Here is a 13,739-nt window from a genome sequence, read left to right on the forward strand (position 1 = left end):
GTGTTGTGTTATTACAAACCTTCTTTGTCAGTCTTAACCCTTGATTATAATTTATGCATTCTACTTAACAAAAGTCCTTCAGTTGCCCTTCAGCAATTGCCTAAATCCTTTTTCCTTCCCTAGCCCTCTATCTCAACTGTTCTTATCACTTAGCCTCTTCAACCTCCAGAGCCACTCACTGGTTCCTGCCCTACCTGCCCTGCCTGAAACAGCCCAATCAAAGGCTGTTTTTCTTTTTAAATTGAATGGGGTGTGGGGGAGAGAGAAACAACATCGATTTGTTGTTCCACTTATTCATTGATTCATTAGTTGACTCTTACATGTGCCCTGACCAGAGATGGAACCTACAACCTGGGCGTATTGGGACAAAGCTCTGACCAACTGAGCTACCCAGCCAGGGCCTGAAGGCTGTTTCTAATTTTTGAGTTCACCATATCCAATTTTTTGTTTTTTATTTTTTGCCATCTCATTTTCTCTGCACAATTTGACATGGCTGCACAACTCTTTTTTTCTGGACTGTCTCTCTTTCCCTGACTTTGGTGGTATTTCACAGTCCTGATCCCTGTAGCATCCAGAACACGCGAGAACCAATATCGGAGACTTCAGGGGTTCAAAGATGTTATTTTATTGGCCAAGTTTAACCTGCGCAAGGGTGAACTCTCAAAGTGTCCAGCGACACAGTGCCCACAAGGAGCTGCAAACGAGAGCCACCCCGAGCGCGTACAACTACTTTCTTATATAGGGGCGGGCAAGCAAGCGTTATACAGAAGCAGACGTGGCAGTTAGCAATTCGCTTACAGAGACTGCGCGCGGGAATTTCAAACCAAGCATTTTTGCATAAGGCGGGAAGGCAGGCTGTTTGTTCATTAACCTAGTAATCTCCTGGCTCTAGCTAGCTAGTTTTCTATTTTCTCATTAAAAACTACCAAGCACTGCTTATCTAGCCTACTCAGGGGAGAGCGTCTGCTAGACACAGGATGTTTGCTTATCTGCCCTGTGTCTCCCTTATCATTTCCTTTTAGCTACAATGTGGTTCTTGTCTATTAGAGGAAATTTAGTTCTTAATTTCATTATTCCCAACATTCCCCCGTTTTCTCTTGGGGGTTGTCAAACCCTTGACTCTTCATCACTAGGGATAATGGTATAGGGTTGGGATAAAACCATTAGCTTTACTACTTCTATTCTTTCTTTAATAAAGGCTATGACCCTATTTAAAATTAAGGCCCTATAGTGATTGCTAGCAGGAGTATATCTTAAGGTCTAGTCTACTTTTCTTCTAATTGATTTTCTGGGGATTTTTGTCCTCCAAATCTCTATTTGGGAACCCTTTGGCTGCACCCTCCTTTTAGATATACCCACTTTAAATTCTTTTAAAGGACAATGGACGAAGGTCTCATCTTCTTAAAACTGCTTCCAGCTGGAAACGGACATTGTTTTACCCACCCATGGGTCAGGGGTGCCCTGAAAGGGGGGTGCAGCACGGAGGGAGTCCTTCCTGTAAGGGGAAGGACCTTACAGAATCCTGGTCAGTTGGCTGTCACTAGGAAGTCACAGGCTCGGTGTCCAAAGGCTGGCATTACTGGACCATTGGCATCCTGGTTATATTCTGGAGGTGACAGACTTGGAAAGAGTTGGAAGGCACAATTAAATCATAACCATTAAATGACAAAGGCAGGGGCTTAGGTATGGCTTATCTGGAGGAAGGTGTACAAGGCATGCTACACCTATCCAAAGCTTTTGTAGTCCATTATACTTTACTCAGGCTGAGGGAATATATTATGATTTCCCTCCTTTCAGATATCTAAACTTTTCCTGTTCAAGCTATTAAGACAGAAAAGGGAAAATCAGTTTTAAAGTGAAGCCCACAGATCGCCCAAACTGCTTACTAACCCAACCACTTAGTTTAGCCAAACCATTGAGTCTCGGGAGTGATGATGAAAATGGGCTCCTTAAGCGAGGTTTATATTCATTCACTCATTTAACCAATTACTCAGGTAATGAAGTCATAGGCATATGCCCTATGAAAACAGAAGAATACACAGGTTAATTCACACAACAATCCCCAAACCAGTCTCTGTGCCTGTGAGACTGTCTTTTGGGAAGACATTCAATTGCAAGGTTCTTCCTGCAATAACATTTAGTAATAGCAATTTCACAGGTCCTCCATACCTGTAAATTGTACATTTTTGGTGATATTACAAACTCAGTTTCAACTTTCAAATGAAAACAAACTTTCAAGACAGTTAGCTGCACCATTCTGATGTCCAATACTAAGCATTGTGATTTTCCTTGAACCACAATTTTTCTCCTTAAGATCACCCTCACCGTTATTACAGGGACTACTTTGAGTCCTGCTTTTAATTTTGACTGTTTGTTTGCATAAACACACCAAGAGCAGCCTGGATCACTTATGATCCTTGAGTCTACCTTGCTGGAATTCACACAGGGAGCCTTTAGATTGACTTCTCTGTCTGCCCCCCTTGGAGCACAGAAGCAGAGCCACACATCTGGCTTCACCTGTACCAATTGTTTCACTCAAAACCTTGAGGCTTCCATTGTGCTTACAGGTTTCTTTTGGCCATCTTTCAGGAAAGCAACCTTCGTTCCTTCCCTGGAAAGGCTGCCATGAACCACACAACCAACCAAAGTACCAGGCTTTTTCGTGGGCTTATGCTAGCTTCACAAGTCAATCCCAGTTCCTCAGGGCTTTCTGGTGATGACCAGAACCCATACATGCCTCCTTCAGGCGTGACATTCCAGTCAAAGTCATGGTTAACAAAACCACTATTAATGACTGGTCTTATTGGTTTTATGCAAAGAAACCTTATATTATCACTCACTTCTTCAGAATGCCAAATCTGGAAGGATCAGGTAGGGAGAAAAATACAAACCCTGAAGGAAAATCTTTTCCCTTCTGATATCCACCAGGCTTCTTAAAACCTTTTCTTCCACAGACTTTCTGCAACATTCACAAACCCTTTATTTTATACAGCTTTTGATATCCACCAAGATTGCATTTTTATGCCTTATACCTTCTTTTATAAACTAACACCACATAATTCCTTTCTAAAGCTTTCCTACAGAGTGTGAAGTTTCAACTTTCCCTGGAATTCTCAATTTCTTTTTAGAGCAGATACAGAGTGAAATCCAAAACACAGAGTTTCCAGAACAGTACACAGGTAGGGGCATTCTCTTGCACAGAGACATGCTTCTTCAGGCCCAGTCTTTTGGCAGAGACATGCTGCTTTGCCCATGGCTGAAGCACTTATCAGCCCCAAATGACCCTGTCTGGGTCCCGAGTGGCAAAAGCATTCTCCCCAACCGGTTACAGGTAACCTTTCCTAGGTCTTAAAGTACAGAAGGCTTCTGATCAGAAACAACACCAATGTTAGAAATCTTGCTTGTTTCCTACAAAACCAGAAAACAATTCAAGTTTCCTTTACTCCAGGTTTAAAACTTTCACATCCTTTACACATAATTTTTACATATCCAGATTTAACCATCAATCTCTTTTAATCCTGGTTCCTTTCCCACACTGGGAAGGACTATACTTAAACTCAGTACTCAAACTCAGTATGTGGCAGCCAAAAGTCCCTAACACTACAGGTACCTTCCACTAAAAGTCCCTAAATTCGCAGGGACATCCTGCAGCTTTCTGAAGCTTAGATCTTGCAAACATCCTATAAATCAGACGGTCACCTTTGGACCTCAGTTCATGACCTTCAGAACCAGAGCCATTCCTATCAGAACCAGTTACACAGAGAACCTGACTGATGCAATGGCAACACAGCAGCAGCATACAGTCCATAATCTGGAGAGATCCCTTAGCCCACCACCTTGTCCAGTTCCAAGATGGTGGCACCCATGCATGCCGGGTCATCCAAGATGGCGGCGCCCATGCACAACCCACCCTCCATGGTGGGGCACTCACGCGGCTCATCCTCCATTTTTCCCAAAATGGCGCCACACCCACATGGTTTGCTGTCCGATCCCCACCATACATGCAGGCTCGGCTTACAGAGCCTAGGGGTTTGCTTCCTCCCCAAATCTGAGCATAGGTTTCCTTACTGCCACCTGGGCTCCCCGAAACTGTAAGTGAGCAGACAAGGGCAACCTGGAAGCAGGATACTAACCAAACTATTATTCACAGCTCCATTATTCCAAAATGGTATTCAGAAACTAGTTTTCAACCAAAACACTTTCACGTTTCTGCTCCCTCCCCGTTTCATTTCCTTTCCACCTTTCCAGGCGTGATAGGCGGCCAATGCCCTCAGGAGGAGCGCAGAGAAATTCTCGAAACGGGGAAAACTCCAAAGTCTCACTCTCTCGTACCTGAGGGGGTCGGTCTGCCATGGACAATTATCGTCCCGGCAGAGATGCCAAAAACTTACAGAACAAACAAGGGGGGCCTGGGACGATATACTATTATTGAAAGAAGGCCCCGGGTGCGTTACGTCCGCCGCCCTAGGAAAGACGTCTCTCAATGCCAGAGATTCGTGAAAAGGAAAGAAAATGTTTATTTAATGCTATACTAACTTAAAGTAGTGACCTAATGTCTTTATCAAAAAATCCTAAAGTCCCTAAAAACACCCACAAACAGACACAGTCCTTCCTTAATGTCAGGATGGGCAGGGTAGGACAAGTGGGCATCTAGTTACAATTAGCATTTTGGACTACAAATATGGCCACCATTTGGACTACAAGTAATATGGCAACTGAACTCTGACCCAGAAGAGGTGACTGACATCAGACCAGGAGCCACCAATGCTAAGTTGCTTCTTTGTTCACCAAGACCCAATCCTTGGCTCCTGCGCGAAGTCCAGCCATATAAAACTCCCAGCCTTTCCCTTCTCCCGCGCTGTCTTTTCTTAGCCCCTCCTCCGGGCGGGGAAAACGTCGCCTGGGAGAACAAACTTCCACAATAAAGCTCATCTGCCTGTTTCCATGGCTGATTGGCTGTTTATTTCCTCGGCGGGGTCTAAGAAAACCTTACATTTCCCCCTTTGCTTAGTCCAGAGTACCGTATTTCAGGAAAGGAAATAGAAGTCCATGACTCAGGTAGTCTTCTGGTCCTCCCTCTCTCAGGGCTACAGGAGTCTCCACTCCGTGAAGGCCGCGTGGTTTCTCTCCCAATGGCTGCCGTGTCTGGGTTTAAATCCCCGCGCCAATCTTCTTCTGCAGCCCCATTTCCGACTCCTCCTACACTCAGCCGCACTTACCCTCAGTCTGCTGTCTTCTCCAGCTTTTCTGGTCGCCATCGTGGGTCTGGGCAGGTGTCACCCCATGTCCTGGAGCCAATCTTCTCCCAGCTCCCACGCAGGCGCTGTAACTCAGGGGACCTGCCTCCCAGGTCCCATCTTGCGGGGGAGGTCCCTTTCCATCCCCCTGGCCTTGAGCATGGCCATAGCTATTTAGCATATCTAAGTGACCAGCCAAAGGCTATAGGTATGCTAAATGACCATGCCATGGATTAGCTGCAAAGCTGCCCTGTATGTTCTTGCTCTGTGTGCCCCTTCCCCCAACTCATACCTGTGGGGGAAGGGGTGAAGACACCTTAAAATCTCCTGGACACCTTGAGTTCCGGACCCCATTTCAAATGCCTATTTGGGGTCCCCCCTCTTGGCTGCACCCTGTAACAATCCCTCCTTTCCAAGTACAGATTTTGCCACCTTTCTTATAATATGGTCTCTTTCCTCTGATGTAGAGAGTCTGCAAAATCTGCTGACAATCATCCCAAATTGGCTGGTGAGTCCTAAAATGGTTTCTAGGAGGGAAATCAATCCCTGGGGTTTCTCAGAAAACGGGGGATCCTGATGCTTCCAATTATACAGATCATTAGTGGAAAAGGGAACACAGATTAACCGTGGGGGTGCCCGCGGCGGGGCTTCTGGTGCCAGGGGCGCCTCCCAGAGGAGGCAAGATGGCGGCGCCTCCCGCGCCCATTCCACAGTGAGTTCCCCCTCGTATATGTGGCGGGCTGGAAACTCCACCTATCTCCGGCAAGGAAGAATCAGGCTCCTCCTTGCGGGGATAAGGCAGGGGTGCATTCACAGGATCTAAATGGTCCTCCAGCAGCCCTGGTAAGACAGGGTACAGCTTTGACCATCCCGGGGGCCCACCTAATGCGGTCACTGGGGTCTCAGTTCCCCTCCCTTTCGCCTTATTCCCCGCTGATGCTAGGCACACCGCCCGCCTCCCTCTCTGATTTCCACCCTGACACTTCTTGATGTATCGGGGCCGCTAGGTGGCAATGTCGACCCAGACATCTATATAGAGGAACTGATCTGGATGGGGAACCCTGTATACTGTGGCTCGAACAGCCACAGAGGGTGGTAGAACAGTAAGAGGGTGGGCAAGTCAAAGGTCCTCTCCGAGGGTCATCCAACATCAAAAGTGGGCCACTCGAGCTGGCTAAGGGTGCGGAGGAACTCTGGATCTGGCGAGAGCCCACCATAACCCCTCGCCCTCCTCTGGAAATCTGAGAAGTTCTTTAGCAAACAGTCGAGGGGTGATCCTGGCACCGATTCTTGTTGTCCCATCTGGACCTGGTATGGGGGCTCTAGGATTAAAGCGACAATCACAAAGACAGACTACCCAACAAAGGCAAAACCAAACAGAGTTCGGACACAAGGATCATTCACAAGTTTAGGCATGAAATTCAGCAATTAACTTGTGACACAACGTGTAGACAAAACAAGACACAAAATACAATCGCTCGCCCGCCTGGCCTGCCCTCTCGCGAAGTGATGTCGATCTTGGCTAAGGCTGCCCGATCAGAGTCCGGGTTAGACTGCCAGCCGTTATGCCGTACGATCTGACACAGGATCCGCAGGTTAGGGCCCTCTCATGCCCCGTAGGTTTCCCTGTGGGGCTACAAACACAGTCATTCACGAGCTCGTTCACTCACACACTCAAATATTTCAATCGCAGCGTGGTGCAGCGCAAAAGGGAAGGGAATCTAACGTGACCGGTCACTACTTAATTTCCAAAACCAAATTCCAGGGGTGGCGTCCCACCTCTGGAGGTTCCTGGGTAGGTTATCAGCGGCGTCCCACCTACTACCTCAGGATTATTTGCTCTGGAGCCCAGAAACCAGAAACCAAAAGAGTATCCTCAGCGAATACTTACTCAGCTTAGCTGCCCATCCGGTCTCCGAACCAAAACACCAATAAGGGAGATATCTCACTGGGGCCTCCATATGTAGCATCCAGCACACGTGAGAACTAATATCGGAGACTTCAGGGGTTCAAAGATGTTATTTTATTGGCCAAGTTTAACCTGCGCAGGGGCGAACTCTCAAAGTGTCCAGCGACACAGTGCCCACAAGGAGCTGCAAACGAGAGCCACCCCGAGCGCGTACAACTACTTTCTTATATAGGGGCGGGCAAGCAAGCGTTATACAGAAGCAGACGTGGCAGTTAGCAATTCGCTTACAGAGACTGCGCGCGGGAATTTCAAACCAAGCATTTTTGCATAAGGCGGGAAGGCAGGCTGTTTGTTCATTAACCTAGTAATCTCCTGGCTCTAGCTAGCTAGTTTTCTATTTTCTCATTAAAAACTACCAAGCACTGCTTATCTAGCCTACTCAGGGGAGAGCATCTGCTAGACACAGGATGTTTGCTTATCTGCCCTGTCTCTCCCTTATCATTTCCTTTTAGCTACAATGTGGTTCTTGTCTATTAGAGGAAGTTTAGTTCTTAATTTCCTTATTCCCAACAATCCCCTACCTCCCTAATGGCTTCTCACCCTCCCTAACTGGGCTCTTTCTGCCTTGCAAACAGGACAACCTCCACATAATGGTCTTGGTCCCTTTTTTTCCCTAAGTTCTTTTCTTCAGCAATATTATCTATCCTCAAGGCTTCATCTATCCCATTTAAGGAATGTCTCCCAAATCTTTAGGTCTAATCCTTTTTTATTTCCCCAGCTAGCCTTCTAGGCACATCTTTCAAAAAGCTTTTTGGCATTTTCACTTAGGAGGAAGATTACAACTGAAGTAATGATCTCTCCCACCCCAGCTTAAACTTTCTTCATTTGTTAGAGTTTCAATTTTTACTTGTTGGCATTTTACTAATGCCAACAAAGGCATTCAAGATAAGAATCTCTGAGTTATCTTCATTTCCACCTTCACTTTCAACCTGTATCTCTCTTGCTAACCTTATTGATGTCACTGCTGAAATGTTTGTGGTGCCTGGGTCCCTTCTACATTCATCCCTGTTACTCTAATGAAGTTATCTTATGCCTGAAAAATGTAGTCCATTTAATACTAGTATTCCTATCTCTAGTTTCTCCTTCTTCAATTGGTTGCTCCTGTTGCTTTAAAAGGAAGGACAGAACTTGACTCCATAATAAAAAAAATTTATTGAAATTGGCAGTGATCATTCTGTGAACCCTAAGATGGAGAAGATCTCAGTGGTTCGCACACTTAAGTGTGCCTCAGAATCACCTGGAGAGCTTGCAAACACAGATTGATGGATCTTAGTTTTTGATTCAATAGCTCTGGGCAGGGCCTGAGATTTTGCATTTCTAATAAGAAGTTCCAGGTGATGCTGACGCTGCTGATCTGGAGGACACACTTGAGAACCACTGATTAGGGAAACAGTGAAAGAATGATCAGGCTTTGAACCATTCTGGTAAACACTAAGAATACTTATTAATATGCAGGCATACCTTGGAGATACTGTTGGTCAGCTCCAGAGCACTGGAATAAAGAGAGGGACATAATAAAGTATTGTAATCTTTTTGCTCTTGGGGAGGTCTTGCCTTCAATTTGTAGAAAATGCAACACTCTGTAGTGCAATAAAGCAAAGTGCCATAAAATGAGGTATGCTTGTAAAAAGATTCTTGACACTGTAGCTTTTATCATTTACATAGTATTTTCATCTGTTTTCTGCTTCCCTGTAAGTCTCTACACCCCCTAAAGCCTTAGAAGCACTTTCATTTACTTAACAAATATGTATGGACAGCTAATTTATTACATCACCCAACAGCAATGAACAGCTATGAACAAAGTGATATTTTGTGTAGCAACTAGGGGCACCTTTACAGTTTATGACTTGGAAGCCAGGTCTCAAAGGATGAGTAGGGCAAAGGCACCAAGGTATGAAAGTCCAAGGAGATGTTCAGGGAACTCGGGGTGGTGCCTGTGGTCACAGGGACCTGAGGACTGGGGCTCTCTGAGGTGGGGTGAGCCCTAACACACCACTTTTTGAAGCTCCTGGTTTTTTAAAAAGTGAAGCAATCTCAAACACTATTAGGAAAATTGTGGTCAGTTTAAACAGTTCACATTAATAATATTTTCAAATTCATTGGAAGACAATGTATAACTCATTGGAGATAATGTCACCTTTTAGATGTAAGGCCCTTTACAAAGGAGAAGGCACTGCTTTGGTGCTGGTGAAGATCTGAGTTCATTTCCAGGACTGGAAAGTGTAGAGGCTATGAGGTTCTATGCTTAACAGTGGATTAGGGGAGAGAAAAACTTGATGCAGAAGAAACACTATGTGAAATCAGTAAGCATCTCTACCATTACCCCTGGATTTCTTGCTGCTGCCTCTGCCCTTGTTTATTCCTTGGCCTGAAAATTGTGCCTGCCAATCACTGCTTAGTCTCTAAAAGTGGCTCAATTTCTCCTTTGTAAACTTGTCCCTGATTATCCAAAGGAGATTTTCCCCTAAGGACAGATCTGAACACTTCTTTCTCACTATACTTTGGACATTTCAGCTCTGGCTGCTGTGGCTTAGTGGATTGAGTGCTGGCCTCTGAACCAAAAGGTACTAGTTTGATTCCCAGTCAGGGCACATCCCTGTACTGTGTGAGTCAGGTCCCCAGTGCAGGGTACATGAGAGGCAACCACACATTGATGTTTCTCTCCCTCTATAAAATTAATAAATAAAATCTAAAAAAAAAAGACATTTCAGTTCTGTCACTCAATGAGCAGTTACTATATTATTTCTGCTTTGCATTGTAGTTAGTTGTGTAACTTCTTTAAGTAGGTTGGAAGTCAGGGACTAGTTTTAGGGGTCTTTTCCTTAAACAAACATGTCAATTTACCTTTTAACTTTTGGGGGGTGTTTTTATGATGACATACTTCAGATTTTTATGTGCCTTTTAAAAAAGTCTCATCTGCAGGACCTACAACAATGAGTTCAGTGCTCAATAAATGTTGATGAAATCTATTCATTCAGCAAAGTATTTAAAGAGGCCTCCTATGAGCCAGGTACTGCTTTAGGAACTGGGATATGCAGGGAGGGAGCTATGGAAGGGGAAGGAAGAGATGAGTTGTGATTGTAAATAGGGTGATCAGGAAAAGCTTCACTGAGACAGACAATTGAGCAAACATCTGAAAGCCATGAGAGGGTGGGCTTTCCAGACAGAGTTTAGGTAAAGCAAGTCCAAAATCCCTGCGGTCAGAGTGGCCGAAGCAAAGTACTGAGGGGAGGATTAGTTGGAGACAAGATGAGAGAAATACAGGGGGAGCTATGGGGGAATGGTTTTATAAACCACAATATATACTTTAGCTTTTATTCCTTCCAAACTTAAAGACTCAATAATAACAATAATTAGTACAGTGCTTATGGCTAATTTGTAGTACTTTTAATCAATGGTGATTAAAGGTGAAAAACTGGGCCTTCATTCAACTTGCAGAAGCTGAAGGTCCAGACCATCAGTAAACAATCTTGATTTTAATTCATAAATCTCTATCTACTCTCTAGACTGAGAGAACGGGAGTTAGTGTGGTGTGGGGATAATCCACTCAGGCAGGGATTTTGAAGCTTCTCTGCTTTTGCTTTTTGTTACAAGAACAGATGCTCCACAAAAGCTGAGAGTTTTGTGTTTCTAGAGCCTAGAACAGTGTCTGACTCGTAGAAGGCATATTGTTGACAGATTTAGCAAATAAAAATACAAGGTGTCCAATTAAATTTGATTTTCAGGTAAACTTTTTTTAGTGTAGATATGTATGTCCCAAGCACTATTTGGGACATACACATTACATAATGGTTTATCTGAAATTTGAATTTAACCGGTTCTCCTATATTTTATCTGACAACCCTACTAAGGAGCTCAATAAATATTTGATGAATTGAATGGCTTCTTCTCACCTGTAAAGTGGAGCCAATAATAGACCCGCCCACAGGGTCGACGCAGGGAGCTTAGGAATCGCCTGCCACTAGTGAGTCCGCAATTTATTTGATTGCTCGGGAGCCGTCCAGCGAACGGAAAACACTTACACTTCAAAACATACAAAAGATAAGAAAGCCTTTCTGCAAAGGACCCCAGGCCAGGCCTGGGTTGCTCACACCTGCGGGTGCGGCCAGCCTCTTCCGGGTCAGTTGACCGCGCGCGGCCACGTGACCCGGCCCGAGTGCGGGCGGTGGAAGGCGGAAGTGGGAGAGGAGCTAGGCGCCGCTTCTGTGGTCCCTGCAGGTAGCGAGAGTCGGCACGCTGGGCTTGGCGAGCTGGCGGAGGTGCGGGACAGGCCTGGGGTGGCAACGGCTTGAGGTGAGCCGTGGGCGGTGCGGTCTGGGAGCCGGGGGGCTGTGGCTTCCTGTGGGAGGGGCCTGGCGCCGCGGTTCCGGCCTCCAAGGAGGGGTGTCCCGGCTCCTGCTCTGGCGGGGTGGGCGCGCCGCGGACCGTGCACCCGGGCTGCACCGAGGTGGGCGCGGAGGCAGCCAGGGGTGCGGTGGCTGACTGCAAGTCCTTCCGGAAAGGGAATGGCGCTTAAGGGACAGGGATGGAGAACGGTGACCTCTGTGGAAGGGTCTAGACAGGAGTAAGGGGCAACTTGGAACTGAACTGGAGGGGACGCCTGAGAATGGCTGTGCGCCATGGAGGGAAAGAAGGAAAACTCGAGATGATACCTGAATCCCAGTTGAGAGTCTCTTCCTTCTTTCTTCTGTGGACATGATTGTTACCCAAGAGTTTAATTTCGGTCCCATTCAGTTTTTAAAACTTTAGGAGGGATCACGGAATCTTTTCTTGCTTTCGTCACACCCACATGGTCCTGCTTGGGGTAGGATTTCCACTCTTGGGGACCCAGCCCTTCAGATCATCTTTCTTTGAGATTTTCCCCAGGTCACATCAACTTCTAGACAGAAAAAAATGTGGGCACTTTGCCCTGGCCATAAAATGGCTTTTAGCCTAAGCTGTTGAGCATGACCTACCTTAAGCATTATAGTGACTGCTGAAACCTTGGACGGTGTCTATTTTGACTGCTTTATGACTTTTTTTCCTTCAGTCTAAATTATTCAGGTTCCCTTACCATGTGACTGCTTATCTTAACACACTAGAACTAGGTAGGACGCTGCGAGGTCTGTGTTGTGCTCCTTGCAACTATGACCTGGATCATGATTTTGAGATTAAATGCGTTTGTGAAAACCTGTTTATCCTTTTTTCCTTTGTGTTTACTAAAATTTGCAGCAGGGAAATGAATTTCATGGATGCTGTATAACCAGACTGAACGTTCAAACCGGACATTCACAGGAACAGACATCATTTTGAACCCAAATGTTACAAGTAGGGGGAAAAAAGTTCTTTGCTAATTAGTATTATGAGGTCAAGTTTTTGAAGTATTTGCTACACATTTAAAATGGATTTCTGTAGCTGTTCTGTGAGTTAGTTTGGGCAGGTGTTATTGTCATTTCACAATGAACAAGCAGAACTAGGAGAGATGGCTTGATTTTTCAACAATTTATTGCTATTTCTTGTTTACTGGTCTGTTTCTCCCTGTTAGACTGCTAATTCCTCAAGGGTAGTATTCATATCTTATTTGGCTACTAGCCCAGTCTCTGGCATGTTGTGGGCACCTGGTAAGATTGGCGAATAAACATTTCTGAAGGTCACAATGCTGTAAGTGGAAGACAAGGGATTTGAACCTAAGTCCTGGTTCTCCTTTTGTCATACTTGCCATATGAAGATGATAGGCCTGAGAAAAAGGCTTAAATGGGCTTCTCAGTCTCTTTCACTTAATGACTACTTTCCCATTTACAAAGGGCTTAAGTCAACATCTCTTTTTAATTTTTACAACGGTCCTGTACAGGTCAGTATTGTTCCTATTCTACTGATGAAGATACTGAGGCTTAGCAAAGTCCTTGCTTTAGAGTCCAGAGCTAGTGAATGACTTAGCTGGGACTGAAGCCCAGGCCCTTTATCTTTAAACCCATACTCTTTCATTCACAGAAGCAATATAAAGTTTTATTTTAAAGTATCTTTCTAGTATAAAATATGTCATTTTAAGGAAAAATAGTAAGTAAATAACAGCAAAAAGTGTGAGTATAGAGTGCAACTAAAGTTCAGAAAACTCTGTATTCCACCATAACTGCCTCTTCCTGGGAAAACATTCTTTCATTCAATGAATATTTGTGAGTGCCTACTCTACGCCAGGCATTGTTCTAGAGCTGTCTGGTATGCTGGCCACTGGCTGCCACATGGGGCTGTCTAGCACTGGAGGTATACTATTAGTACAAAATACTGTATACACCTGATTTTGAAGACTTAGTATGAAAAAAAATACTCCCATTGATATTTTTATATTATAGTAAATATAATTTTAATACAGTGTAAATATATGCTGTATATGATACTTTTGGGGAGTTAAACAGTATAATTGAAATTAAATTCCCCTGTGTCTTCTTAGTTTTTAAAATGTGTTTCCTAGAAAATTAAAAATTATCTTGGCCCTGGCCGGGTAGCTCAGCTGGTTAGAGCACTGTCCTGATATGCCGAGGTTGCAGATTCGATCC

General features: G+C 44.9%; 1 protein-coding gene across 5 annotated transcripts in view; it reads left to right on the forward strand.

Moving 5' to 3' along the window:
• The window catches only part of WWP2 (WW domain containing E3 ubiquitin protein ligase 2), a 176,344-nt gene that overhangs the window by 24,331 nt on the left and 138,274 nt on the right, over positions 1-13,739 (forward strand). For 2 of the 5 annotated variants that reach the window (XM_028534760.2, XM_036012114.1), the window contains exon 1: positions 11,343-11,424. The exons of 1 other annotated variant lie outside the window; for it this stretch is intronic. The gene's annotated coding sequence lies outside the window, so the exon portion shown is untranslated. Of the gene's footprint in view, positions 1-11,342; positions 11,466-13,739 lie in introns of those variants that run through there. 2 more of the 5 variants (XM_028534762.2, XM_036012112.1) reach the window with 2 other exon arrangements.

This window comes from Phyllostomus discolor, chromosome 12, assembly GCF_004126475.2.
Source record: "Phyllostomus discolor isolate MPI-MPIP mPhyDis1 chromosome 12, mPhyDis1.pri.v3, whole genome shotgun sequence".
NCBI classification, from domain to species: Eukaryota; Metazoa; Chordata; class Mammalia; order Chiroptera; family Phyllostomidae; genus Phyllostomus; species Phyllostomus discolor.